We start from the raw sequence: 26,014 nt of genomic DNA, 5'->3' as shown, positions 1-26,014 counted from the left end.
ATACGTCCATTGTGAACTCCATGTTTTAGATAATGGTTAATAAAAAAGTACTTTACCATCTTCCTGAGTTGGTTCAGTTATTTGGACTCTCTATGATCCCATCCATTACATATGCACGTTCCTAAAGGGCCCTAAAAGCTCATGCGGTAGCGGTGCAGATGGTTTAAAGATCCAAACTATTTCTGTTTCAGACGATCAGGCATCCTCTGCCATTAGTTGGAAGATCACAGAGTTTCCTGTGGAGAGCGGCTGAATAGAAATAAACTTGCAAGAAGAACCGAGACGGTGGGCAGGTCCCCCTTTGAAGAAATCCCTGCTCAGTTTCCATGGGCGCTCTGCAGACGGAAGGTGAAGTGGTCGGACGGCAGGAGGAGTTGATGCCAAAGGAGAAAGGGGACGCGATTGTGATAATCTTGAGTAACAGGAAATATTGTGAAGATAAGAGACCGCCTAGGAGTCCTAATTCAAGGGAATTAGAAGGAGACATTTCAAACTCCAATGTGAGTAGAAATAGAAAACATACACACAGGTCAGGACTGTGCAAGGTGATTTCTCAAACTCTGTATAGGATAAAGTTGAGAAGTGTACCCCATATTTATACATTGGAAATAAATAAGTGGGAAGGTGATCACAGTGTTATATAAACGAGTAATGTGTGTCTAGTCTAAATGTTGTTTGTTGAATAACGTATCGAGGAGCGATAGAACTGAAGAGTTCGAAAAGTAATAGTGATTAAAGATAAAGTGTAGAAAAATGATTGGCGACAATCAAAAGAATAGATAGTCCTTGGTTTGAGCAGCGGTTGATGGCGCTTGCTCATAATTGTGGTTTTAACACTTTGTGGTGATTTAAATAAAAAGGTAAAACGTTTATTTAACGATCTGGTAAGTATTGACAGTCAACTGAGACTTGTCATTATGGGGGACACTCCTCTCGTGCACCTATGCAAGACACTGCCAAAACACGTGCCCAAGCTCAAAACACTACAGTGCAGAATGGGTAAAAGGCACATCAGATAAATTGTTCATACCATGGCCACAAGGGGGAATCACTTTCAAGAGCGGTACTGCAATACATGACCACATATTTGCACGAAGATGAGCAATTTTAGAACTTTGGAAGATGTATCAAGAGTAAAAAAAAAAAAAGAGGACCAGCCACCTGAGGAGTGGATGCTTAATCAGTATAAAGGGGGGCGGTGGGGAGGTGTTGAGCCCTCAGCTCCATTACCTTGCCTGAAGCAAAGAGTGTTGCTACGGAAGAAATAGGAGTGTATCCTCTAAAGGAATCAAGCTCAGCAACAGGGTATAGTAATCTAATATATGAACCCCCCACTTATAGTAGTTATGATAGTTCAGAACAGAATAAAAGAAAGGAAGATACTTGTAAATTCATACAAGGAAGAAAGAAGCGAGCAGTCGAATTTTTATCGACAGCCTTATCTTTTTCTCCTTTCCAGGTCTTGATTTCTCTGTCTATATCTAACGAGGTAGCACTCGTACAGAATGAATGGACGGGAGGACAGGTATTACTTAAGATAGATGGTAGAGTATCAAAGAAGTTAGCCAAAGAGAAGATAAGGATGAACCTGAGAGGAAGGACGAGGAATGAGAAGATTAAAGAAATAAGAGCAAAGAAGGAAAAGCAGGGTCCGACAAGAACAGATATACAGGGAGGAACAAGAGAAAAACGAAAACTAGCAGAGGAACAAAGAAAGTACGACAATAGACAAAGAACGATAGAAGAGAGGGACAGAAAGGAAAGGGAGAAGTGGAAGAAGCACAAAGGGTGAGGGATAAAAGATTACAAAGGCAAAAGGAAGAAGAGGAAAGAAGGGAAGGAGTAAGGAGGGAAGAACAAAGGCAGGATGAAGATGCATGTTTAGAGATGTGAGAAAATGAAGTGAAGTAGATGAAAAAAATAGAGGAAAAAGGAGAGAGCAAGGTTCTGATACCAGTCTTATTCACAAAGAACAAACGAGGCCGAGCCCAGAAATGCAATGGGACAGAGTGGAAGAGATTCTCCCGATAAAGGAAGTAACAGTAACGTCAGCAACATCTAGAGTAGCGCTAGAAGAAGAAAGATTATGTGGAAAGCATTGGAGAAAGGATCGATAAGGTCTATCAGCAATTAAGAGGAGATAGCAACTATGAAACTCGAGGGAACGATGATCGATCCCCAGTACCTTAAGCACGAAGTGAGGAAGGAAACCTGTCTAGTGATGAACATCAAGCATTGTCTTTGAGTAGATTGAACCTAGTTTGACTTCGAGGGCTGGGAAATGGATATACAAATTAGATAACATGACATGAGGAACTACACTAGCCATAGACATAAAAGGTCTCCTGGCAGCCATTCTTGGAGAGAGGGCTGTGGACATATGGAGGAGAGCGTAATATTCAAGTCTGACTGCACAAAACAGCGCATGATGGATCGCCATTCAATAATTGTAGGGCAGATGTTTGGAGGGCTCTCAGGGTACAATATCCTGACACATCGGATAGGAGTGCAATTATGACACGTAAAATGAAAGATGCAGACTCTATTGCTTATACTCATGATATTCAGGAGAAATGGCAGCTTGAGACTTGTGAGCCATGGGAAAAGACAGTGGCATTGTTTTACCATATTTTGTGTCAGGGTTTGCCAGAACAAGTCTGGAAGCGAAGCCATAGGCTGAGATACAGTTGACAATAGTGCACCATTGCCGGTTATTACAGGAAAACAGAAAGAAAGAAGAAAAACAGAAAAATTGAGGAACCCAAGTCAGTTCAGAAAAAGTTATCAAAATGTGCCATAGAAGTATTGACAAGTGGAGAAACAAAGGGAATGCAGGAAGCAATGGGTACATTACAGGCAAATAAGCCGCACCTGATGGACAAGGTGGGTATGGGTTTACGCCAGGAGGCAGAGGTATGGGCTATAGGGGAAAGAGAAGGTGGATTTCAGACTAACCAAGTTGGGATTAACAACACAGAACGAGAACCAGAGTGCTCAGGAAGGATATAACTAAGGAGGGTTTACCAGAAGGGTTTACCAGAAGGGTTTCCCCCCCCCCCCCCCCCGAGTATGTTGGAATTGTGGAATGACAGGACATATTGCGTGGGTATGCAAGAAATGAGGGAACGTTCCAATTGGCCAGTTTTCCAGAGGGGGGGGCATCTTATCCTCCGCCATACAACACACAGGCCAGAGAGGGCTTTGCCCAAGATCCCACATCTTATCAAATGCAACAAGCTCCGCAAGTACAGCAGGGACAAGCGCAAAAGCTTCCACCACAAGGGCAGTCACAACAAGCCCTTATGCAGACACAGCAGTATGCAAATACAGGACAAGTGAGTTTTTATTTAGACCACAAATACCTTTGGATGAGGAATGTGGACAGACTATTCCTATTGAGTTGGAAGCAGCTATAGTATGAAGAGAAATGGCAATGCTCAAAGGAATAGACGATGAGGGTAGATCATGGAGAACAGCGATAGCTCTTGAGGAAGGATGCAGATTGACCGATATAACCGATGGTGATATATTCAGGGACGACAGACACAATGACAAAGTGGCATTCTTCATGAGCATTACATACTGGATAAGGATAGAAAAAAGTGAAGTCTCACAAATATGATATACCCAGTGTGAAAGAATACATTGGCGGGAGTGGAAATAATTTTCATTGATGGTTCTTCGAAAATTGATCCGACTACTGGGGGAAAGGCATTCAGGCACTGCAGTAGAAAGACAGACTAAATGGTGAATTTGAAGTAGTGCCAAGTGCAAGACTACGGTCACACTTTTCTGTGCAAGCAGCAGAATGAGTAGCGCCGATTGTCACACTTGAGAAACATGAAGGAGAGGAATTGATGGTGTACAGTGACTCTGCCTTTGTGACGTCAACCGTACACTCAGGGTTGGCATGTTGGAAAAGTAGCAGCCATCTCTGTGCAGACAGCTCTCCAGTGCAGCATGCGTCCTTATTGTTTGTTTGTTTATTTATTTGTAATGCGCACCAAACCCGGAGGGAAGAGGGCACAACAGTAAGAAAATGAAAAGCTTACAGGTAATTCACAATATGACAAGCATGTATAGATACAGTAATTTACACACAAGGATATATAAAATGCTCAATTTATATACAAGTCAGAACTATACAGTACAATTAGCAAGGATAGGCAACGTCAATGACGTGAAGTGAAATCTAGGCAGTGAAGAAAGGCCACCTAACCTACAGTCAAGTTGAGGTGGGTAATATATCTTTTTCTGAAATGTGAGTAAGGTTGGTCTGCTCTTAGCTCGTGTGGCAGGGAGTTCCATAGTTTGGCAGCCTTTACAGGAAAGCTGTTGCCGTCAATCTTGGCAAGTCTAAATCTCTTTATCACCAGGCAGTTAATTACCGGTTCTTGTAGGCCTTCTAGAGGTTCTTCTCAACCGTTTATCTGTTAAGTAACTGGGTGCAGCATTGTTTAAGGCTTTGTGAGTCAAGGACACAATTTTTAACTGAATTCTATTGTGAGTGGAGAGCCACTTGTGTTGCCGTCTAGTTGAGTTAATAGGAGTCCTTTTGTTCATGCCTAGTGCCGCTCTTAGAGCATTATTTTGCAGAATTTGTAGTCTCTGAATAATGGCTTTGTTGGCCTCACTGTAGAGAGCATTGCAGTAATCCAACCTAGAGAGGATTAATGCTCTAACCAAGATAATACTAATAAGCTTACAGGTGTAGGCAGTGGTAGAGGTCAGAGATTTCAATTGTTTGTCAAAGGACATGGTGGAATCCAGGTAGAAGCCTAAGGTTTTTACCTCCTTGGATACCTTAATAAAATTTCCATCAATGGTAAATGAAGAATATTTGTGTCCTAATTTATTGATGTTGGAGCGAGTACCTAGAATTATCAGCTCTGTCTTGTCATCGTTCAGGCATAGACTGTGAGTGGCCATCCATGCCTGAACGATGAGGTATACCCTATTCACCAGCACAAAGTCCTTTCAATAATCCCCAGAAAGCGGGAGGAGAATCTGTGTATCATCTGCATAGTTAGTATAGGTGATACCCAGAAGGTCCAGATCATCAAACAACGGTTTGGTGAATATATTGTATAGAGTAGGGGATACACAGGAGCCCTGAGGTACACCACATAAGATCAGGCAGGGGTCTGCCGCTGCTGATGGGGAGAACACCCTCATGGTTCTCTCACTCGAGAAGGATTCTATCCATTTGATAGCCTCAGTGGAGAAGTGGGCTGCTGAGTACAGGTGCCTGGAAAGGACCCTGTGGTCGACCAGGTCAAATACAGCTGAGAGATCAAGTAGTAAGAGCAGTGCTGTCTTCCCTTTGTCACTCAACTCATCGATCTGGGTTTTCAAGTCAATCAAGGCAGTTTCTGTCCCATGCAGGGGGCGGAAGCCAGATTGTCTTACCCCTAGGAGGTTATGTGACAAGATATTTTTGAATCTGTGTATATGCAATTTTGTCAAGTATTTTTAGCAGAAATGGTACCGACATAATAGGGCGGTAGTTGGTTGCAATAAGTGGGTCTAAGGTTTGCTTCTTTAGGAGTGGGAGAACCCAGGCTTGTTTTAAGTTGGCAGGGATGGTGCCAGAGGAGAATGCAGTGTTGACCAGTTTAGAGATAAACGGGCAGAGGTCTCTAGCGGCGTCTTTTATGATCTGTGCTGGACAGATATCTCCTTTAGAATTGGATGGCTTAAGGGATAAAATAGTTTTTTCTACCTCTAGAACAGATGTTTTGGTGAAAATGAACCTGTTAGTCTGGGCAGTTGGTGTATCGCTAAGTGGGATAGTATTGGCGGAGTGTAATAAGTTCCGAGAGTCTTTCTTTAAATTTATTTTGTTTTGGAGAGTGTTGATTTTATTAGCTAAAGCTTGTTGGATATCTGAGCACCAGGATTTATTTTTGTTGCATGCGTCAGGTGTGGAGATCGTGGACTCAAGTTCTTTTAGTATGGTAAATAGTTCCTTCATACTAGAATTAGATTTGGCAATACGTTCATTATAGGAGTTGCGTTTTGCCAGACATACTTTTTGTAGTGTGCAGAAGTAGTTAGATTATTTTTATTGGATAGGCTCATTAAGGCACTACAACTCCCAGTAGCCATAGGGGTCATAAAATGTGCAGTGCATACTTAACAAGTAGACTATCTCTCACGGGAACGAAGCCGCAGACATAGAAGCCAAAAGTGTTGCATATTCTCCAGACATTTCGAGTTTTGATACGGAGGACATTAAAGAAAATTCGACTACAACCATGTTAGTACAGGAGGGTTTTAACATGTCAATAACCCAATTAATAGAGATTCAGGGAAGCGCACCACAGGAAGAGCAAGAACTGTGGAAGTGAAGGGGGTGTTCTTTATTCCCCACGTAAGCTTTATGGTGACTGGAAAGCCAGTGATGCCTGTAATTTTTTTAAAGTTATGGTTTAACAGTCACATGCAACTAAAGAAAGTTGTGCTGCCAATATTTCAGAAGACTGGTTCATTCCTAATTTGTTGGAACACGTTGCACTGTAATGGGGAATTGCATTGTGTGCCAAACGTTTCCTGCTGGGCATACACTGAGAACAATTAGAAGAGTAATATCTTAACTGAATGGTACGTTTCAGCATTTACATATCAACTGTAGATATGCTGCATACATGTAATGGGGTGTCCGGTCAAAGGTTTGACTGCAAAGGGTTGAATGACCTTTTGATCGAAAACAAAAGAACCGAAAAAAAAGGATCGACATTTTTTAATGTTTATTTATATATTTTTTAAGTTTAGCATGTATAAAAAAACTTTGTTTATAAAGAGAAAACAGGGGGTCGGGGGGGGGGGAATTCCCCCATAAAAAAGCCATTTGTGCCTTTTGTTTTCGAAACTGACCTATAACCATGTAATGGATATTGGTATCCATTAGTGGTGCTGTGCCCCTTCTCTAGGTGGATCAAAGAAGGTCTGTGTGCACACCCTGATGCCAAAGGTTTTGTTACGCCCACCTGGTATCCACAGGGACGCCACCCAGCCGGGTTACTCGCTGGTATGCTTCTCAGCTTTGCCCTGATGTGGTCAGCGGGGAAGGTTCTGCCCGAAAATACAGGACGACTGTGTTCAAGCCTGACCGACTGGGGTAAGTATCCTCCCTCCACCCCGTATGCTTTCAGTCCTTCTGGCGCCCTCTCCTCACCTTGTGGTAGAATTAGGCATGCTCTCAGTCCTACCTTCTTTGCAGGGGCGCGTTGTTTTCATGGGTGAGTGCGGTCCAGTTACTTCACTGACGCCGGCCCGTTTGATATTGTTCAGGTAGGTCTTATTGCTGTTCTTTAGTTTTTTTGCTACCCTGCATGCCTTTCTTTGTTTAAAATGTCTCTTTTTTTCTCACTTAGGTATGCAGAGCTTCAGCGCGGCGAACTGGCTTGGTTGAGCCCCGCTGGTAAATGATGGCGCATTAAGAGCTCTATGATGCGGTAAGTAAGTGCTATGCGCAGCGCTTCGAAGTCTTGCCTTTGCTAACCTGTGTTTTGCTTCCTTGTAGGCAGCGGTGTTCTTCAGCGCGAGTGAAATGTCCGGAGTGGTGCCAGCCGAGAGGCGACCAGCCAGGTAAGCCTTTTGAGCAGCTCGTAATTTGTAAATGTCTCTACTGCTTTCTTTAATCTTGCCTCCATCTTCCTTTTTCGGGTCATTCTGTCCGGGAAGCGTGCAGGTTCGAGGAAGCTGTTCTCATTAGCTGTGAGTGTTTAAGAACGACTGCAGGTAAGATGCTGCTGCTAATGATGTTCCTTTTGTCTCCTTGCAGGTTCTGCTTCTCCGAGGTTCGAGGGAATAGCTGGACACGGTGAGCGTCACGTGGCAAGCTGCAAAGTAACGCGAGGCGTGTTGTCTTGCTCGGGTGTGGTTTAAATAGCCCCAACAAAATAGTCCAGGTAAAGTAGTCCCTAGGCTACCACACCCAAAACACTAGACCGCATAGCTTGGTTCTTATGAGCCAAGCTATGATGCCTCCATGTTGGCTGACAATATAATAAAGTGGCCCCATGAGGGCTTTTGAAGAGGATGCCAGGCTCTAGACGCCAGAGTCCTGACTCCACCTGGCCAATGGGTTTGCCAGAGGGGGTTTTGGGCGAGGGTCGTGATAGGTTTTTAGTACACAAATTTTCCCGAGGTGAGGTGTGTGCGAAGTACCAAGACCCGATAACGGGCCATATTTTGTTAATGAACTATTCTAATAAATAGGGCTTTTATTTAGTATAAAGCACAAGTTCTCTTCTACGCATCACCCACAAGCGAACGGGATACGTGAGACTCAACGGCCTCCTCAAAGGGAGGATCACAAAGATTAAATTGACTTTTAAAAAGGGGCGGCAGTATTGCCTACCCCAGGCTTTGTATGCCTTTCGTAATCAAATCAGCCAGGACCGGACCACCACCTCACCCCGCACAAGCTAGTAACAGGGCGTTGAATGAGAATGCCCCTTACACCTCCGTCTAGGATCAGGTGGGATGCCGAGATTGTAGCGAAAACGCTAGGTGAGGAGATGCATAATTATTTGACATGTAGGACTACCAGCATTACATTCATTTCATATAAAGTCAAGCATCGGGGGGGTGGGGGGGGAAGGGGGAGTAGGTCTAGGAACATTTAAGAAGATAATTTGGCAACCAATCCAAGTGAACGATTACCACCACCTAAGTTATATGTTGGGCACCCGATTCTGATTAACAAACTTCCCCCAGAAGTGGCATGAGCCTCTATTTAATGGCCCCTTCCCTGTTGTGGAGGTTCCCCTTCTGCTGTTAATGTTTCGGGAAGACTAGCACGGTTGCATCTGAACTATGTGATTTATGAAGGCGAGTGCCTCCCTCCCACCATTGCCGATTGATCTAGAAGCAAAACGCAGACTTGGTCGCCGACTAAGAAGGACAATAAAACGAGTGACTAACATACTTTATTTGGACTGGAATTCAATAGACACTTTTCATATTTTAGCAGGAAGTGCAAGGACCTGCTGAGAATGTCCAGTGGTCGAAATTAACCGATATATTTTGAACTGTGACTAAAGCATCAGAATTATGTCTAAACGTCAGTTCCCCAACAGGAATTTTGAGAGAGATAAATATCCAGATTCATTTTGTGGTATACGCTTTAGGTGATAGAAATACATGATACCTACAAATAGTTACATTCATCAGCTTGTGGTTGCTGTCTTTGCGTTCATACTTCAATCTTACCCTGCTCTTGTTAGAAGAGACATTACATTCACGCTTTTTTTTTTTTTAAAAAGGATACTAAAAATGGTCCACTAAGAAGACTACTCATTGCTATAATTTAACAAATTGTACAGTTACAAAAGGTAAAAAAAAACTTGATGATTGTATTCAAAATGATTAATGAGCAAGACAACATGATTATAGAGAGATCACAAGTCCAGTAAGCAGTGGGATGGCATGAAAAATGGCTGTCCAGATTTCTATGCATAGTATATATTTGCATGATAGTTCTGTCTTTTTGTTCCTTATTTATTCCCCGTCTCGATCATCTTAATGCTTCTACTGAAGAAAGAGCTCCTAGATTCTCCCCACTACGAGTACACATGACGACAATTTTCTTGATCTCTATGTGTATGATAGGAGACATAAAAGACGCAGGGGAAGATAACAAAGGGACTAGATAGTTAAGCTCACCTGGGGAATAACATGTGCTATCAGCACATGAAAAAAAGTGGGGGGAAAGAGCATCTGATGAGAATTGCTATGTCTGCTCTCTTATCCCCTATGCCATGAATATATTAAGGACTTTCATTTCAAAGGAGGTATGAGCATACAATGCAAAATGCTTCTGCCATCTTGCAGCATGTACTACTCGAGGACAGTTACAAGGAAGCTGACAACCTTGCAATGGAGATGAAGATGGTCGTTTCCATAACAGGATGGCTATATCAGGACCATACGAATGGAGAAGGAGCCTGAATGGAAAGAAAAAATGCTTGTGTATCCTGCTGTAGGACAGGAAGAGGTGATCATTGAAGAATGAACTGTCCGGATGTGACAGAAATAGCGGGATTGCCTGGATGTTGGGGAACGATCCTAGCTATTGGTTTATGGACGAGTACATACCAAGAAGGGATGGGAAGATGAAATGATGGCCTGTGCAGCTCATCTGCTGAAAACAAAATATGTACAAGAAGCGCAGAGAGTGAATGATGGATGCTTAAAGTCATGGGTCAAGCACTTCCAAGTTACTGACATTGGTAGAAGATGAATCAGGCCCAGTAGTTGTAATCCCATTGGTTAATGTGACAATATGTTTCCGAAGCCATGGAAAGAACCACATGGGATATAACAAAGGATGTAAAACCACAATTGACGTTCCTGGAATGAGAGAAGGGACAGCAGTCTTTACGGATCGATATTGGGCTTGTGGATCTAGAGCCTATACGAAGTTGCCTAAGGACTGGGGTGTAATGTGTTCCCTGGTGCTCATCCATGTTCCAGCATTAGTGATTCCTCAGAGCAACCCAAACATAAATGACTTTCCAAAAGTAGATGACCATTTGAGGAAAAGAAGATCGCTTGAACTCTGGCGGGTGAAAAGAGAACATAATTTCTCTGCCAAATAAATAACAGCGTAGGAAACCATTCCTGATGAGCACAAGTTGTTAAGTAAGACTGCTATGATAATGACTGCTATATTTATGCCTGGAATTCAAACAGTGGTAAACACCAAATGGTTGCATATCACCAGATGGGAGCTTCTGCAGACAATCAATGCTACCATAAAGGGATTTAACAACATTAAAGAATTGCTGAGGGCCATACGATAGAGAACCCTCCATCATAGGTATGTATGATAGGATCACTGTGATGGGAGGTGGAGTTTTTGCCAAAAATGGGTCACTATGTTGCTTATTTATACCTTCTCACGATGGCCAGAATAGGACCTTGGCAGAGGCCATATCGATGTTGACAGACCTGCATACCAAGATGGAAGATGAGGCAGATGACAGTTGGTTTACCTCCTTGTTCTCATGTATTCCTCTGTGGTTGGCAAATCTATTTAAGGTTCTTGGAGTAATATTGGTGCTAGTAATGTTTTGATTCTGTATAGTCAGGATGGCGATTGCCCAATGCAAGAAAACAGCAAGAAGGTAGTAGGAATGAGGATCATGATTGAGGCCAAGGATGGACAAACAGCAAGGAGCTGACTGATGACGCTGTCGGAGAATATATAAAGGCTAGCATCATAGCACCTGAGGGAACAAAGTTTCTGTATCCTAAGAATCCTAACAGGTACGTGGGATGATATGTCTATTGTACCTCAAATGGACAGTGTAACAACATGACCTGGAATGTAGATGCACCTGTCAAATCGGTAGGCACCTCGATGGTGGTGATGCAGATTTGGAAAATACCAAGATGCAGAAACACTTGAGGATTTGGTTGAGGACTCCATCAGAGGGGGAAATGTAGAGGAGCATCTTCATACCTCTGCAGGAGACCCTGCCACCTTCCTCCCATATGTTGGGGACATGAGACAGTGCAGTGTTTGACACCAGCCGTTGTGCCAATACCACAATGTATGTTCAATAGAAGATACCCATTGAGACAACCCTACCAAAAGTATCCCCAAAGTGATGACAACCTATGGGAGGCACTCCCTGAAGGAATATGAGAGAGTAAAGAAAAGAAGCTAGTGATATCACAAAAGGTATACACAACATCCCGAGATGCTGACTGAAGAGGATGTATAGATCCTAAAGAAACTAAATGACGAATTAAAGAATCCAGTGAACTTTTAATACGAAAATGATTGCACATGCACAAAGGGCTTAAGAAATTCAACTGTTCAATAAATGTACAGATGCTGAAACGCAAGGTAGACCAAGTCATCATAGAAGCTGGCTATACGTAGCGAATAGAACGCAGGCAACGCCGCCATTATATGGAAGCTGGAAATCTGTATCATGAATTTAGTAAGCCAGGACCCATGAAGTGGGAAGGGAAAACGGTCGCACCAAGAACAAGCAGAATCGTGGAACTGCAAGACGAGGCTGCCTGGCCTGGAGTCAAGACTGAGGCAGCCAAGGTCAGCTATCTATTCTGGAAATGAGCGAACGTGCAGAGAATGAATCATCCCTTGTCAAGGTGCAAAGAAAGAACACCAAGAGTGGCAAGTTTAATTCATTTAAAACCTGCAAAATGGACCAAATCGTGGTCTCCTGTCACTTGAGACAAGGATGAAAATAGAGTTCCAACTTGGAGTTCCAGAACTCAATAGTGAGTACTCTCACTCCTGTGTATTCTAAAAGACAAGGATACTTTGCAAGGCCAAGTTCAAAGACAACCTTCATAGCAGAAGGGATGGGTGATGAGAGATGCTGGGCTATTTAGGGGTGGGGTAGTGTCATGCCCCATCTCCTTCCACCGGGGTCTGGGCTTACGTGCTGCTAAGTGAACTGAATGTTCCAGACGTGGCACAAGCGTGTCAACCAACTGTATTAGTACAAGCGCCGTATAGTTTGAAGACAAATGAGAAACTGTCTCTAATGTTTCTGAAGATTACATGTTTTAGTGGTAGGCATAGTTGTCTGCCTGATAGTGGACAGCCAATCAAGAAATCCTAGTCCCTACAGAAAACTATACTTAGGTGTTCCCCTTAGCCAATCCCGAACCTTGATAGGTTTTTCATTATTGTCACGTAGTAGGACATCTCCTCTGATGTATTTTTGGTATAAAAGACTACAAGATTTACGACGCACATCTTTCCTTCCGGAGACACCCGTTTCATTCCCTGCAGACAAGGCATTCTGGGAGCAGAAATCACAAGGAAAACCCTTGTTACAGAAGCAAGGACTGGCCCCTTACAGAAAGCTTGGAATGCACCAACCCACTGTGGCAAAGTAACTGTATAAGTGGCTGAGTCCACCCCTCTAACTGAATCCTCTTTGGAGGACCATCGTGAAGGACCATCGTGAAGAAGATCACACAGGAGAATTGTTGGGGTAAATGTGGCCCAAAGGCCCCATCCATTGGGCAAAGACATGGTTTTCCAAGGCCAGTGTAGACCCTCTCCCCAATTGCTTCTGTGGAACATTTGAAGCCGCCAACAGGAGTGAAGTCGACTCCTCTCTCACTTTAGAGAGTTCATATCCCACCTTCGGCAAGTCCTGAATTTCTTTCGTGTAATAGGCTATGTATGCATTTAACTTTTGATAGTCCATTATCTTTATTTCACACCCTTCTGCTTCGAGTATCTCACAGGCTTTCCTTTCTTTCTTAAATAGGACTGTTGGGAGGCAGATGAATAGGTCATCCATAGCTTCTCAGCCCCCCCCCCCCACCCCCAATAACGCACAGGTGAGAAATGTTACTCAGTAAGACAACCGTACCACACTTATCCCAGGCAGGTGCAGCAGGACAGAGACAATTTAAACTGAAGATGGCAAAAGTAGTCAAACTAACATCATAATCTTGAATGTGCATGTATTTAGACAAGAAACACATTTTCACTCAACATGAAAGAATACGTACAATAGGTAATATATGCATTTAAACATTAAGAATACTAACAAAATCCACTAGACATGAAGAACACCAATATCGATGTACAAGCTGAATGCAACATGAAAGTCAAGCGAATACTGCTCACCAACATAGAAAAACAGGTATCATGGGGCAGCCATCTTCTCGAAAATGAAAGCTGTAGACTGCTTTACAACAACCGAAAGCTCCAAGACTTTTACAGAACTCAAAATGCAAAATTCACAGAAATACAGGACTGTGCAGAGCTCAGACAGTAGTTAACAGCCTGAGCCAAGTTTACAGTGAAATAAGGGAGGATAGAACAGCAGAGAGGAGGTACGAGATAGCAATTCCCAGGATGTAAGCAGTATACTCCCAGATTAATTAAGAGCACAACCAGTCTGTGTTAGCCAGGTGCAGTCAAATTATAAGCCAAAAGACAACATGAAAAATAAAGTCTCCAGTGGCCACCTAAAGAATTGACACATTAATATTAACTAAATTCTAAATAAATACAGCATAAATCTGTTCCCAGCATGGTTCCATCACACGTGACCCATCATTGGAGAGCACCAAGTGAATACAGATAGGACACCTGCCGTACTCTCTACATGTACACACAGACGAGACTTCACACAATGCCAAGCATAGAGAAATCACGCTGGCTCATGGCCTAGGGGGAATGGTAACTTTTTTAATTGGAAGTAAAACAATCCATGGACCTCCCCCCGTACCCCCCCCCCCCCCCCAACCCCCCCCCGCCCACCATCCCGTCTGGCTCATGTCTTGACAAACTGTCAATTGTCTAAGGCTGGTTAGCAGAAAGTCAACCCATTAGATTCTCTGGTGTTATGCCGCCCATTAAGGTATGTGCCAACCAACCTTGTCATAGAAATGACATAGTTCAACCTTTATCAATATAGGGGTGGTCTCATGAGGACCCATCAGACAAGTATAACCCCAATTAGAAGTTTGAACCCTATAGAGTGTATGTCGCCACCACCACTAATCAATCCTCAATAGGTTTTTATAAACGGATAAAATGTGATGCCGTCATTTATGACAAAGTTTTACTACTTGTTTGTAATGGATGCACTGAAAGTGGAGAGATTTTAATGCTTGTATGGTGTCCCTGCTTTATTTGACTGTATTTTGCGATTTTGCCTCGCATTTGATCAACTTCGTCTTAAGAGTCCGGTTTGGATTGACTCCAGGTCCTCTGGGTTATTAGGGACTTTTTGGGCCTTCTTAAAAAGACTATATTCCATGAGTAATTCCGATTTGAGGATCTTGGTCTCCTCTTATGTTCACATGCATCATGTTTCTCTTTAATACGGGTCTCACTCTGGGAACGTTATTCTTTTCTTCTCAATTTTGTCAAAGTTCACATTTAGTAAACCTGCTGTATTTTTTACTTTCCTGCCCTTCAGGGAATACTCTTGTTCCTTTACATAAATTATCACTCTTCACTTCTAACAATGGCAATTCTTTTGTATCCCATTAGGCTTCATTGAATGGTATGGATATTGCACTTATTTTATAACAATTCACATACAGTAACTTCTTTTGTACTGGGACGAGTCATTTGTTCAGTCTCACTTTCCTCATTCTTCCTGTGTGTCCCCGGTTTCCAGTAACCTTTCTTCTTCGGAAACGGTCATGGACTCTTCTGGGTCTGGCAGCAGTTAATGTTCTTCGTTGTACTTGCGAGTCAGCGTTCTTGGCGTCCTCTGCCGGCGATCTGCGCACTTCTTTTTTCGTCAGTTTCTCACCAGGGTACCACGTTGTCTGCTGCGGTGTCTCTCTGATGGTCTTGCTGCTGTTGCACGAGGCCGCTGACCACCCTGAATCTTCCAGGGTCACGCCCCCACCGATTTTATTTTCTTTCCAGGCTTCAAGTATGCTGACAGTTCAGCGTTGGTTCATTTGCTTGACAGCAAGTTTGGATTTCACGTGTTCCACAAGCCACAATGGCACTGCCTCTTCCTGGGCTTACGTCAGAAGGGTACTTACCCTGCGTCGTGTGAAAATGGTCTATAAATATTGTAGGTATTCTTTTAAAATATAGATTCTAATTAACGGACTGTATGCACGTTTGAAAACTGCTTCCAGTGCAAGGAAAACGAGAACCCTTATGTGGGTTAATAGCACACATATATACTTAGAAAAGGCTTCAGGGAGTAGGAAATAGTAAGTTGGCAGCTGCATCAACGAAAGTTGAGATGCTCCCCTGCGCCCAAATTTAACCTGTAAATTAATGACCCGTCATGAAGTTGTGTAGCAATGTCTATAAAGATGTGTATTTTGAAAAGAACTTCATAGAGAGACAAAGCTCACAGCTGTCGTCTGCTCTGCTGCCAGCGATAAACTATGTGCCTTTTGAAAAATATTCTGTGCTGGTGAATTCATATAAAGGAAATAGGATTAATCACAGGCGGGTATTATAAAAGTAAAGCCCACAGTGGAGACATACTGCTCTCCCTCCTTTCATACTTGTTCCCCTTCCTACTAGGATTGTTCAGTTATCATTAAAGAGATATTTTATTTTCCGTGTGATGAATAATATCCTCCAACATCATCTTCGGCGCAGTTTTTATGTCCGACAAGACTAAACAGTCCAATGTATGCCATGAGGCTTACTGGTGAAAGGAGTTCCTCACAGGAATGTTGGTCCTCGTCCCCAAAGGTGAGGGGTTGTGGGGGGTTTAGTCTCCTTCAGTGAGGTCCCACTTGCCTAGACCCCTATGGATGGTGTTGCTGAGCAGGCTTACCTCCCTGGCCTCGGGGGTGGGGGTTCCCTTTTGGGTAGAAGGGATGCATTACCTCGATACACGGTCTAGAGTATTGAGCCTTCAGTGCCCCTCGACGTTTCAGTCTTCAAACTGCCAACTTCAGGTTGTCCTCTTCTCACAACTCTCCTCCAATAGCCTCCCCCTCCTTTCCCAAAATGGTTTCCATGTCTCCAGTCTCTACACTTCTATCTTTCATTGCCCCCTAGTATAATATCCACACTCAACCAGGTTTCTCCCCCAGTTGTTATCCTTATCTTCACAACAACCATGTCCTGCCTCCCTTACAATGTTCTCTCCCCTGGTTAACGGTCTCAACCTCTTCCCAGTTGAAACCCCTTACCTCTCACAGGTAGTACCCCTCCTGTCCCAGCTTCAAAGTCCTCACGTCAAACTGTCTACCCCATCTCAACTCTAAATCTTTCTAACCAATTCGGTCTGTCCAAAATCCTCCACCCCATAAACTTGAATGAAACTTTAACAAATTCCTAATCTGTATTGTTCTTTGCACTCGAGTCAGGCTCCTATTCATTTCCTCTCAGAGTTTGATAAACCATACTTGTCTTTAACTACCCTCCAAGACTTCCTTTAGTGTCCTTATTATCTAAACCTGTTCCTTCCAACTTACTATTTTCCTTGTCCATAAATTTTAATATGCAAACCTTAAAAGTTTACACATGTTTCTCTCCCCTCACCATATAAATACCAGTACCTATTCCACTGGTTCCTCCTTGCGACCCTTTTCACACAAAGCCTTACTGTTTGGGGGTCTCCTAATATGTGCAGTCTTCTTGCTGGAACCTCTCCCGTAGACTGAAAATCCCTGCATGTACCGTTTTCCTAAACTCCCCCTGGTTTACTGACTTTACCCGGATCTGCATTGTGGATGTTCAGTGAATTGGGCCCAGCCCCCTCCCTAGGAGGTTCCTGGGTAAAACCATGTGACGCCCTCAGGCCTGAGGGGCTGGGAACTCGCCACAATGCTCCACCCTTAATCCCCCTGACCACACATCTGCAAAAAGCATCATGAAAGCTCCACTCTTTTCCTCGCTATCACCACCCCTTTCCCTCACTCCTCTTCCTTTCCCTCGATGCCTCTTGCCCAATTCTTCAGACATTCTTTGCAATCCATACACAAAGCCCAAAACTAGTGGCTCGTGATCACTGTTTTATGCGCATCTAATTTTGGTGAGAGAGTGAGCAACGATTTGCCCAGCATCCCACAATTTTGGTACTGTGGAGAATCCATCTCAGCACTCCCTTTGACGTAGAACATGGGTACCTGTCCTCAGATATAAAACATATTCAAGAGCCTGTGAATCTTGATGGGCAGCCACTTCACACTGAAAGCACAGATTACATTGCTGAATGCTTCTACCACCAATCACGTTGAACATGTCCTTTCTGACGTTCCTACAAATAAAGCTGCCAATCTCCTTGGGTCCCTCAAGGTTGAAATACAAAATATATTACAAGTAGAACATAAAAGTAGCTCCTGTCTATCATGAGTCAATAAAATAAGAAGGTTATGTAACAAATCAAGGGAATTTGTCCCCTCTCCCCAAGGAGGACTAGAACCACCCCCTCCCCCCCCCCCCATGTGTAGGTCTCGTCAGGAGAGACTGTCCCTTTGAGGACAAGGACTGCCATTCTTGTGAGAAATTCCCTAAAGATGTGCATACCAAGGCCTACATAGGATGCACTAGAATACTACAAACTATGAAAGATCAAAACAAGGCCGAAGAAACGCTCAAAAGACGTCATTATCAAGAAGATCATGTCCCTTTAAATGAAAACGTCCAATCCACTGGGACGAGTAGGTTGAAGAAAGCTGACTCTACAACACCTGACGAGAGAGACAATCACACGCAAGCATGGGAGGATTCCGTTCTACCTAAACATATATGAATATGAGAAAGAGGGAAAGAGAGAAAGCAAGAGAAAGAGAGAAGAGAATAAATGATTGACATTAACTGATTATTTATCCTCCGGACAGGATGCAACATCTTTTTCAGAGACCCAACCACCTTTCATTGCGGCCCATATTTTTTCTACTTTTCTGTGAAACAATCGGAACTCATGAATGAACCAGACAATATATAAGGGGTTATGGAACCATGATCCGCAAAACTAGCATGATGCACTTCAGGAGTAGAAAAATAGCACAACTGTTGCCATTTACAGCTCAACTCCATTGAATTGTGCCCCCCCAGTTAGATGTTCATAAAACGAGAATGACGTGACAGCAGGTGGCGAATGCGAGTTTTCAGGTGTTCAAAGAATTCGAAAAATGAATGGATGGGGAGAAAAGCACAGCAGCTCTGGAGAGAGAGACCATTGCTTTTCTGTGCAATGCTTTAATGAAGTTTGCGCAAGAGGCAGGGCTCACCACTGTGCTGCAGCAAAACTGCGGACGGACTGGTCATAGACCACTCGGAAAATGAGGAGTATCCAGTCTTTTTCCTGTAGATTATTAGAACAGTCAATATGCATTGAATGTAAACATTAAGGGGGTCATTTCATAAGACACCTACATTGCAATGGAGGGGGGGGGGGGGGCTGTGTTCGTCTGCACTTACGCGCAAAAGGTCCTTGCCATGATACAGACTCCACCTGCTTTTATCAGGGTACAGTGAGTCAGATTCCATATAAGAAACATGGTGCCATTTGAAGGCGTAGTAAGAATGCACCACGGAAATGTATTTCCTGTCCCGTGCCTTCACTCTGCATTCAAATAGCATGAAAAGCCCCAGATTATAAAAGCAAAGCGCAAATAGTTTATGCCGTGCTTTACAATCTGGGGATTTTGAAAAAGAACCCCTTAAGGTATCAGGCTACTACTTTGGAGGTGTCACAAATAGCTGTTTATTTTCCTCTGCTGTACCCCTTTGAACCCTCTCACAACAGGCAAGAAACGTCAAGTCTTTCAACTCTCCCGCCCTCCCCGCCTCACTACTCACTATGAGCCACTTCACACCTTTTGCCAGTTTCCTCCTAACCACAATGGTTTGCCACTTCATGGTCTCCATCCCTTCCTACTCTGCCATTTTCTCAACCTTCCTTTCCCTAGCATTCTGGATCCTGCGGCTCCCAGCTCACTGGGTCTCTCCTAAGTCACCGTTTTTTGGGTCTGCCTTTAGCCTGCCTCCTAGGCCCTCCCTGAAGACTACGGTCTCCTCCTTACCTGAGCTTTCTGCTCTCCACAGGCTCTTCTCGGTCTCCTGCTGCTTCCCAGCTTCTTTGTTTTGTCTCTCCAGCCAGGTAAAAAGGAGCTCTTCCTCTTGCTGAGCCATAGGGGTTATATAGGGCTTTGACCCTCCTCCCAGTCACACTCTGGTAGAATAGGGATTAGATGTGGTGGTTTTGTATGAGGAACTTGGGAATGGTAGTTTGGTGGGGCTAGATGAATCTGGACCACATCTTTGAGAACAATGTCAGCCCTACTGGAGTTGGTTGACTGTCTTTGATATATCTCAGTCTAGCCAGGGCCCTCTATTGGCTTACATGGATTCGGAAGCAGCTTCAGCAACTGGACGATAGGATCAGAGTGAACCAGCGCTGCCGGCCCTGCGCCAACTCCGCTGCTCTATTTTCTTTAAGGGGCCAAAGTATAGACAGTTATTCTATTCGCAACCCACCATCCACCTAATCTATCAAATGGAGGTTCCCGGGGGGAACGCAAAGCATTTCCCCCTGGGGTTATTTTGACGCTGCACAGGCCAGCAAGGTGGCCTGCACGTAGAGCATCTCTCTCTGGGGTATTTAAGGGTCAAGGAAGGTTCGGGAAGCAGGCGACGGTTGGGGACTTGAGATTGATCAGTCCTGGTCGCCTGCTCCCGAGCCCTCCCTGACTTAGGCCTGGTTGGGGGATTTCTTGTTCGTAAGGTGAGGAGGGGTTAGAAGTTAGTATAGTATATATAAAAAAAACGGTAGTCGGGAGGTACCGTAAATAAGGTACCCCCACTTACGTTTGTGCAGGGCGGCTCTGCCTTGTAGGGATGTTGTTGTTGTGGGTCTTCGGGTCCGCTTCGACATTGTTTAAATTTAATTTTAGTGCAGCCGTTCGGGTAATTTGTGGGGGCGCTATATGAGCCGCTGCCCAGCGCGAGCTCTTGTGCGTTTGTTGGGTGTGGACACGGGCCCACTCGCTAGCCGGTAGGGGTGCCAAGCATCATTTTAATACGCTCCGTTGAAGCTCCTTCTGTCTCTGGGGAGGGAGTTTTCCTTCCTGTGTGGGCGACGACGCTGTGCTTCAGCGTGGTAGCCGGTGCCTGTCAGAGGAGGCAGTGCAGATCCCTTAAAGGGACTGCACTGTTATTTTGATTATATTACAGCTGCGTGGGTTTTTCTCTGTGCTCTGTGAGGGAAGTGGCCTCTTTAGAACTGTGATTTCTCTACGTTTTAGGGAGGGATGTTTGTGGTCCTAATAGGAGTTTGTTGGGGCTAGTTTGTCTACACTGTATGTGTTACTAAGTAGGGTAAAAAAACAATTTTTTTTTTGTAAAAACAAAAAAAAAAACTAAACAAAAATATTTCAATAACTTCTTATAAGCCTTAATAAGCTTATATTAGGTTTATAGTAATTCTGCCAGGGCTATATTCTGGGGGCTTCTTCCAAACTTTTTAGTGCTTTTATCTTTGGTAGTTCCCTTGGGTAGGTTCTGGCTCGGGAGTCATAGGGTAGCTAGGTGGGTAGTAGTGCATATATTTTAGTGCGCTGTCAATTTATTGAGCGCATTATGGTTGGTCGGGGAGCCAGTAAGAAGACTGTGGTAGATGCAAAGGCTTCGAGGGAAGCTCTAGAGATCATTAGTAGGGCATCTAAGGCCCAATTGGAAGGGGCAGTGGTTGAGGCCATTGGAGAGGGGGAGGTTGGTGGGCTTAGGCCACAGCGTAGAGCAGCGTCAGATGGGGCTCTCCCAGCTGTGGTGGCTTGCACCCTAGCGGCTGGTAGAGGGGAGGTTTGGGAATCCAGAGGCAGGAGGTTGAGGAGGGAGATTGACAGGAGAGCATCTAAGGGAGAAGTGCATTTGGGTGGGGTAGGAGACAGGGATGGTTTACATAATGAACGGGAGGAAGTGGGGGATGACAGGAGTGTCCAAAAAGGGGTACAGCAAGGAGGACGGGATGGTGGGGGTGAGGGGGTGCAAAGTGGGGCATCAGGCCAGAGGAGAAAGGGGGAAAATACCTGCGGAAGAGTGCAGGTGGGAGAAGGAGAGAGAGTTCCCATCAATTAGTGAGGTTAGGGAGGGGCGCGGAACGGCCCCCCCGGCTAAAAGGATGTTGGGCGGTGGGCGCTGCGCAGCTCCCGCTTTTATTGAGGGTGAGTATGGAGAGGGTTTAGAACGGCCCCTCCTCGATCGCAGCGAGGACAGTCTAGAGGGCGCAGCACGGCCCCTAGCGAGGAAGATCACAGGGTGGAGGAGAGTACACCTCACCCGAGAGAAGAGGACCAGGAAGGGGTGTCTGCAGCCCCGCCAAAGACACCAAAGGAGTGGCGGGGCAGAGGCCCCGGGCTCACAAGAAGAGGATCTACACGACCCGAGCATGAGCTCGCATCAGCAATGGTATTTCAGGGGTGATGAAGTTGGCATTGAGGAATATGTGGGGCAGTGGGAGGATGAAGGTTATAGGACAGTAAGGAGAGGAGGGAATGAGAGAAGGGGTTCTAGGTGGGTTCATGAAAGCCAGGAGTAGGGGGCAAGAGGTCAGGTTAACAACTGGCTGGGTGAGCCTACTGACATGTTTTGTCCCCGCAGTAGGAGCCCAGTAAGAAAAGAGATGAGGAGCATCGGAGTGGAGGCCAGACCACAGACAGGCGATGGCAGGTCGGAAAGGGGCGAGCGAGAAAGGGACTGGTCAACTGCATGGCAGAGGGGGGACACGAGAACGGAGGGAGGAAATGCAAGGGGCAAGGAGAGAGATTGGTGTAAAGGCTATTGGAGCCATGGTGAGTGACAAGGGAAATTGCTTGGTGGAGGTACAAACTGACAAGGTAGTTGAGCCATTGGCGCTCGAGGTACAGTTTTCAAAAGAGAAAGAAGCTGAAGGGAAAGGAGAAAAAGCTACCTTACATGGGCATCACGAAACCTTTGGGGGCACACTTGATGGCAGCGACTAAGGATAAGATTCAGGCAGGGGAATTTGTGGAGGTGTTTAAACTGCTTCATAGGGAAGTGAGAGCAAAGGAGGGTTCTAAAGAAGAGGAGAGAGAGTTGGCCTCACGCCCAAGAGTACCGGTGACAATTGAAAACTGGACGTCAGCGTTTATTATTTACGCCAGCGTATATTGTGAGAAACTTCCGGAGCGGTGTGTGGCTCTGCTAAAATAGATGAATGTTATCAGGAAGGCGTTTACAAGTTTCGGGGGCTTTGCGTGGGTGCGTTATGAGGAATTCAGAGCAAGAATGGCTGAGGACCGTCAGGCTGTTTGGGGGGAGATAGACATGGATCTATGGTTGCAATGGATGGCACAAACGAGGCCTGCCCCGACGTTGCACACAGCAGGTGGGCTGCCTGTGCCTTTCCGGCCCTTTCTTGGTCGCCCTGCCCAGGAGGGGTTCGGGGGAGGAGGCAGAGGGCAGTCCTCAGCAGCATGTTGGGCATTTAACAAGGACGGCTGCACAAGGAATTTCTCTAGGTTCAGACATGAATGTAGCAAATGTGCAGGGAAACACTCTCTCACCCAGTGTTTCCAACAGGGGGAGAGGGAGAGGAGCCAGCAGAGGGGTTGTGGGGAAAGGCTTTTATGCCAGTTAAGTTGGATGTGCTGGAGAAGTGGTTGGAATTTTATCCCGGCAGGGAAGGGTCTAAGATTTTTAGTGAGGGTTTTTTGTCATGTTTCAGGCTGGGTTATCAGGGAGCAAGGGTGCGCCGGTGGGCAAAACATTTGAAGTCAGCCGAAGAAAATGTGGAGGTGGTAAGACAAAAATTGGGCAAGGAAATGGCGGCAGGGGGATAGTAGGGCCATTTGATGATCTGCCGGGTGATTTAGTTCTATCTCCGCTGGGTGTTGTGCCTAAGAAAGCCCCTTGGGAATTCAGATTGATGCACCATTTGTCATGGCCCGAGGGCATGTCTGTTAATGATTTCATTGCCCCTGAGGAATGCGGGGTAGTATATGCAAGCGTGGACCAAGCAGTGGATTTGGTGAGGAAAGCGGGGTGTGGGGCCTTCATGGCCAAATGTGACATTAAGGCAGCTTTCGGATTGTTGCCGGTGCACTCAGAGGATTTCTGGCTGTTGGGTTTGCAATTTGAGGACAGGATATACATCGTCAAAGCTTTGCCAATGGGGTGTGCAATTTCTTGCATCTTCTTTGAGCATTTCAGTTCCTTCTTACAGTGGGTTTTTTCATACAGTTCCGGTTGTGAAAGTGTGCTGCATTACCTAGATGATTTTCTGTTTATTAGCGGGGCGCAAGGAGAAAAAAAGAGTGCAAAGAGATGCTAAAGTTGTTCCAAGCTTTGATGGGGGGTCTGGGTGTACCTCTAGCGGAAGACGAAACAGAAGGGCTGGCAGTGGTATTGACATTTCTAGGGATTGAACTGGATTCAGTGGCTATGACCTCACGCTTGCCGCAAGACAAGGTGAGCAAATTGGTAGGACTGCTGGAGAAAGCGGTGGGGGCCAAGAAATTGAGGCTAGTGGAAATGCAGAGTTTGGTGGGGAATTTGAATTTTGCATGCAAGGTGGTGGCCCCAGAGCGGACTTTTTGCAGAAACATGGCGCACTCTATGGCAGGAGCAAAGAGCCCACATCATCGGATAAGAGTAACAGGCGCAGTGCGGGAAGATTGTTAAAGCTCTCAAAAAAACGCAGCCAAATTCTACAGAGTGTCCATGTGGTTGCAGGGAGATCCGGTGTCTTGGGAAGTTCAGATTGTTTTCAGATGCAGCAGGTGCAGGAGATTTTGGAGTGTTTTGGGGAGGAAAGTGGTGCACCGAGAAGTGCCCAGCACTTGGTTGAGGGAGGGAAGGAGCATTGCATTGCTGGAATTCTTTCCTTTGTTGATTGCATTGGAGTTGTGGGGGGAAGAAGTTGCAAAACAAGTAAGTGAACTTCAATATTTACAACAAATGCGTGGTTCATGAAGTGAATCGGCAGTCAGCAAGGGATCACTGGGTGGCGAGGCCGATGAGTTAGTTTTGCGTTGCATGGAATGGAATGTGGTTTTCAAAGCAACACATGTGCCAGGGAAGGATAATGGCATCGCTGATGCATTCTCTCGTTTTCAATGGCAGAGATTCCGTGGATTGGCTCGAGATGCAGATCAGGAGGGGCAGCGGATTCCGGAGGAGCTGTGGAAAATAGGAAGCTGAGAGCGCTTGCATTGGTGGAGGGTTCTCTTGCTCCTGCATCTAGAGAGGCCTACTGGAGAGCTTCGAAAGGTTCTGGTAGCAGTAGGGGAAAAGGCGGAGGAGTTTGGAACTCATTCATTTAGGATGGGTGCAGCATCTGAAGGTAGCAGGCTGGGCTATTCAGAGGAGAAGGTGAAAAGTTTGGGGCACTGGAAGTCAGGGAGATACAAAGGGTATGTCAGGGACTTGGGCAAACGGGTTGTTTGAAAGAACTTTTCAGAAGTCAGCAAGAGTGTTGCATTTAGTAGGATGTTGATTTGTAAGTGATTTTGTAATTTCTTTTTCAGATGCTGCTCGGAGGCCAGGGCAGATGTCACAAATCTGGTTTGTGGGACATTCTATGGTTAAGTGGGCGGGGAAGGAAGCTGAGAAAAGGGTTGTTGGCAGGCAACTGGGGTTGCAGCTATAAAGATGTTTGGTAAGATGGTCCCGTTTAGGGGGGGGGAGGAAACTGCGCTGGGATCAGTTGCTTCCTATGTGGGCTGGGTTGAGGGAACGATATGGGCCTCCAGATGTGGTGATTATTCATGCTGGGGAAAATGACCTGGTAAGGGATACGGATGTGGCTCTTCTTAGGAAAATGAAAAGGGTCAGAGAAATGTGGCCTCAGGCATCTGTAGTTTGGACTAAGTTGTTGCCACAGAAAGTTTGGAGGGGGGCAAGAAGTGAGGGAGCGATATAACGGGCAAGGAAGGGAATAAACAGAGATGGTAACATTTTGTGTCTCTGCGGCAGTACAGGTTTGGGACCACAAAGACAGTTTATGAAGGACTCATGATATTTAGAGAGGATGGTGTCCATTTGTCAGCAATGGGAAATACTTATTATCTGTTGGAATTGATCTGGATGGTGAGATATGTTAAAGAGTTGGGAGTAGAAAGGAGTGGGGGGGTGGGCAGAAAGAACACCTCGGGGGAGGGTTTTTCTGTTGCCGGGGGCATGGCCCCTTTAGATGCGGGGGGAGGGAAGCACAATGGTGGAATGGCGTGGGAAAGGATGGGGGTGGTGCTATTTGCACAAACGGGCTACCCCGGGGGAACAGGTATTGAAGAAAACGGGACGCCTTGAGAATTGGTAAGGAGACGGTAGGAACCAAGGGATGGTTAGGGAGGAAGTGGAGTTATTTATTTATTTAACTGTTGGGGAAATGAAAGTGTTCATTATTAATTGGTTTGTTTAAAATAGTTTGTTAGTGTGTAAGGCCAGGGAGCCAGGTAAGCGGTTATTTGTAAGCTTTGACCGGTCACATTAAAGCGACCTTTTCCACTCTAAAAGAGTCTGGGTTTTTGTGCAGTAAGTCAAAAAGGGGGGAATTGGAGGGGGGGAAGCGAAGCGTTTCCCCCGGGGTTATGTTGA

At 45.2% G+C, this 26,014-nt stretch overlaps 1 protein-coding gene across 2 annotated transcripts in view; it reads right to left on the bottom strand.

The window, feature by feature from the left end:
- LOC138510252 (tight junction protein ZO-2-like) overlaps nucleotides 1–26,014 on the bottom strand; it is a 515,365-nt gene that overhangs the window by 453,670 nt on the left and 35,681 nt on the right. The window lies entirely within an intron of this gene.

The sequence above is a fragment of the Ambystoma mexicanum genome, chromosome 6p (genome assembly GCF_040938575.1).
Source record: "Ambystoma mexicanum isolate Mex_15411 chromosome 6p, UKY_AmexF1_1, whole genome shotgun sequence".
Classification (NCBI taxonomy): Eukaryota; Metazoa; Chordata; class Amphibia; order Caudata; family Ambystomatidae; genus Ambystoma; species Ambystoma mexicanum.
This window is presented reverse-complemented; position numbering and strand designations above follow the sequence as displayed.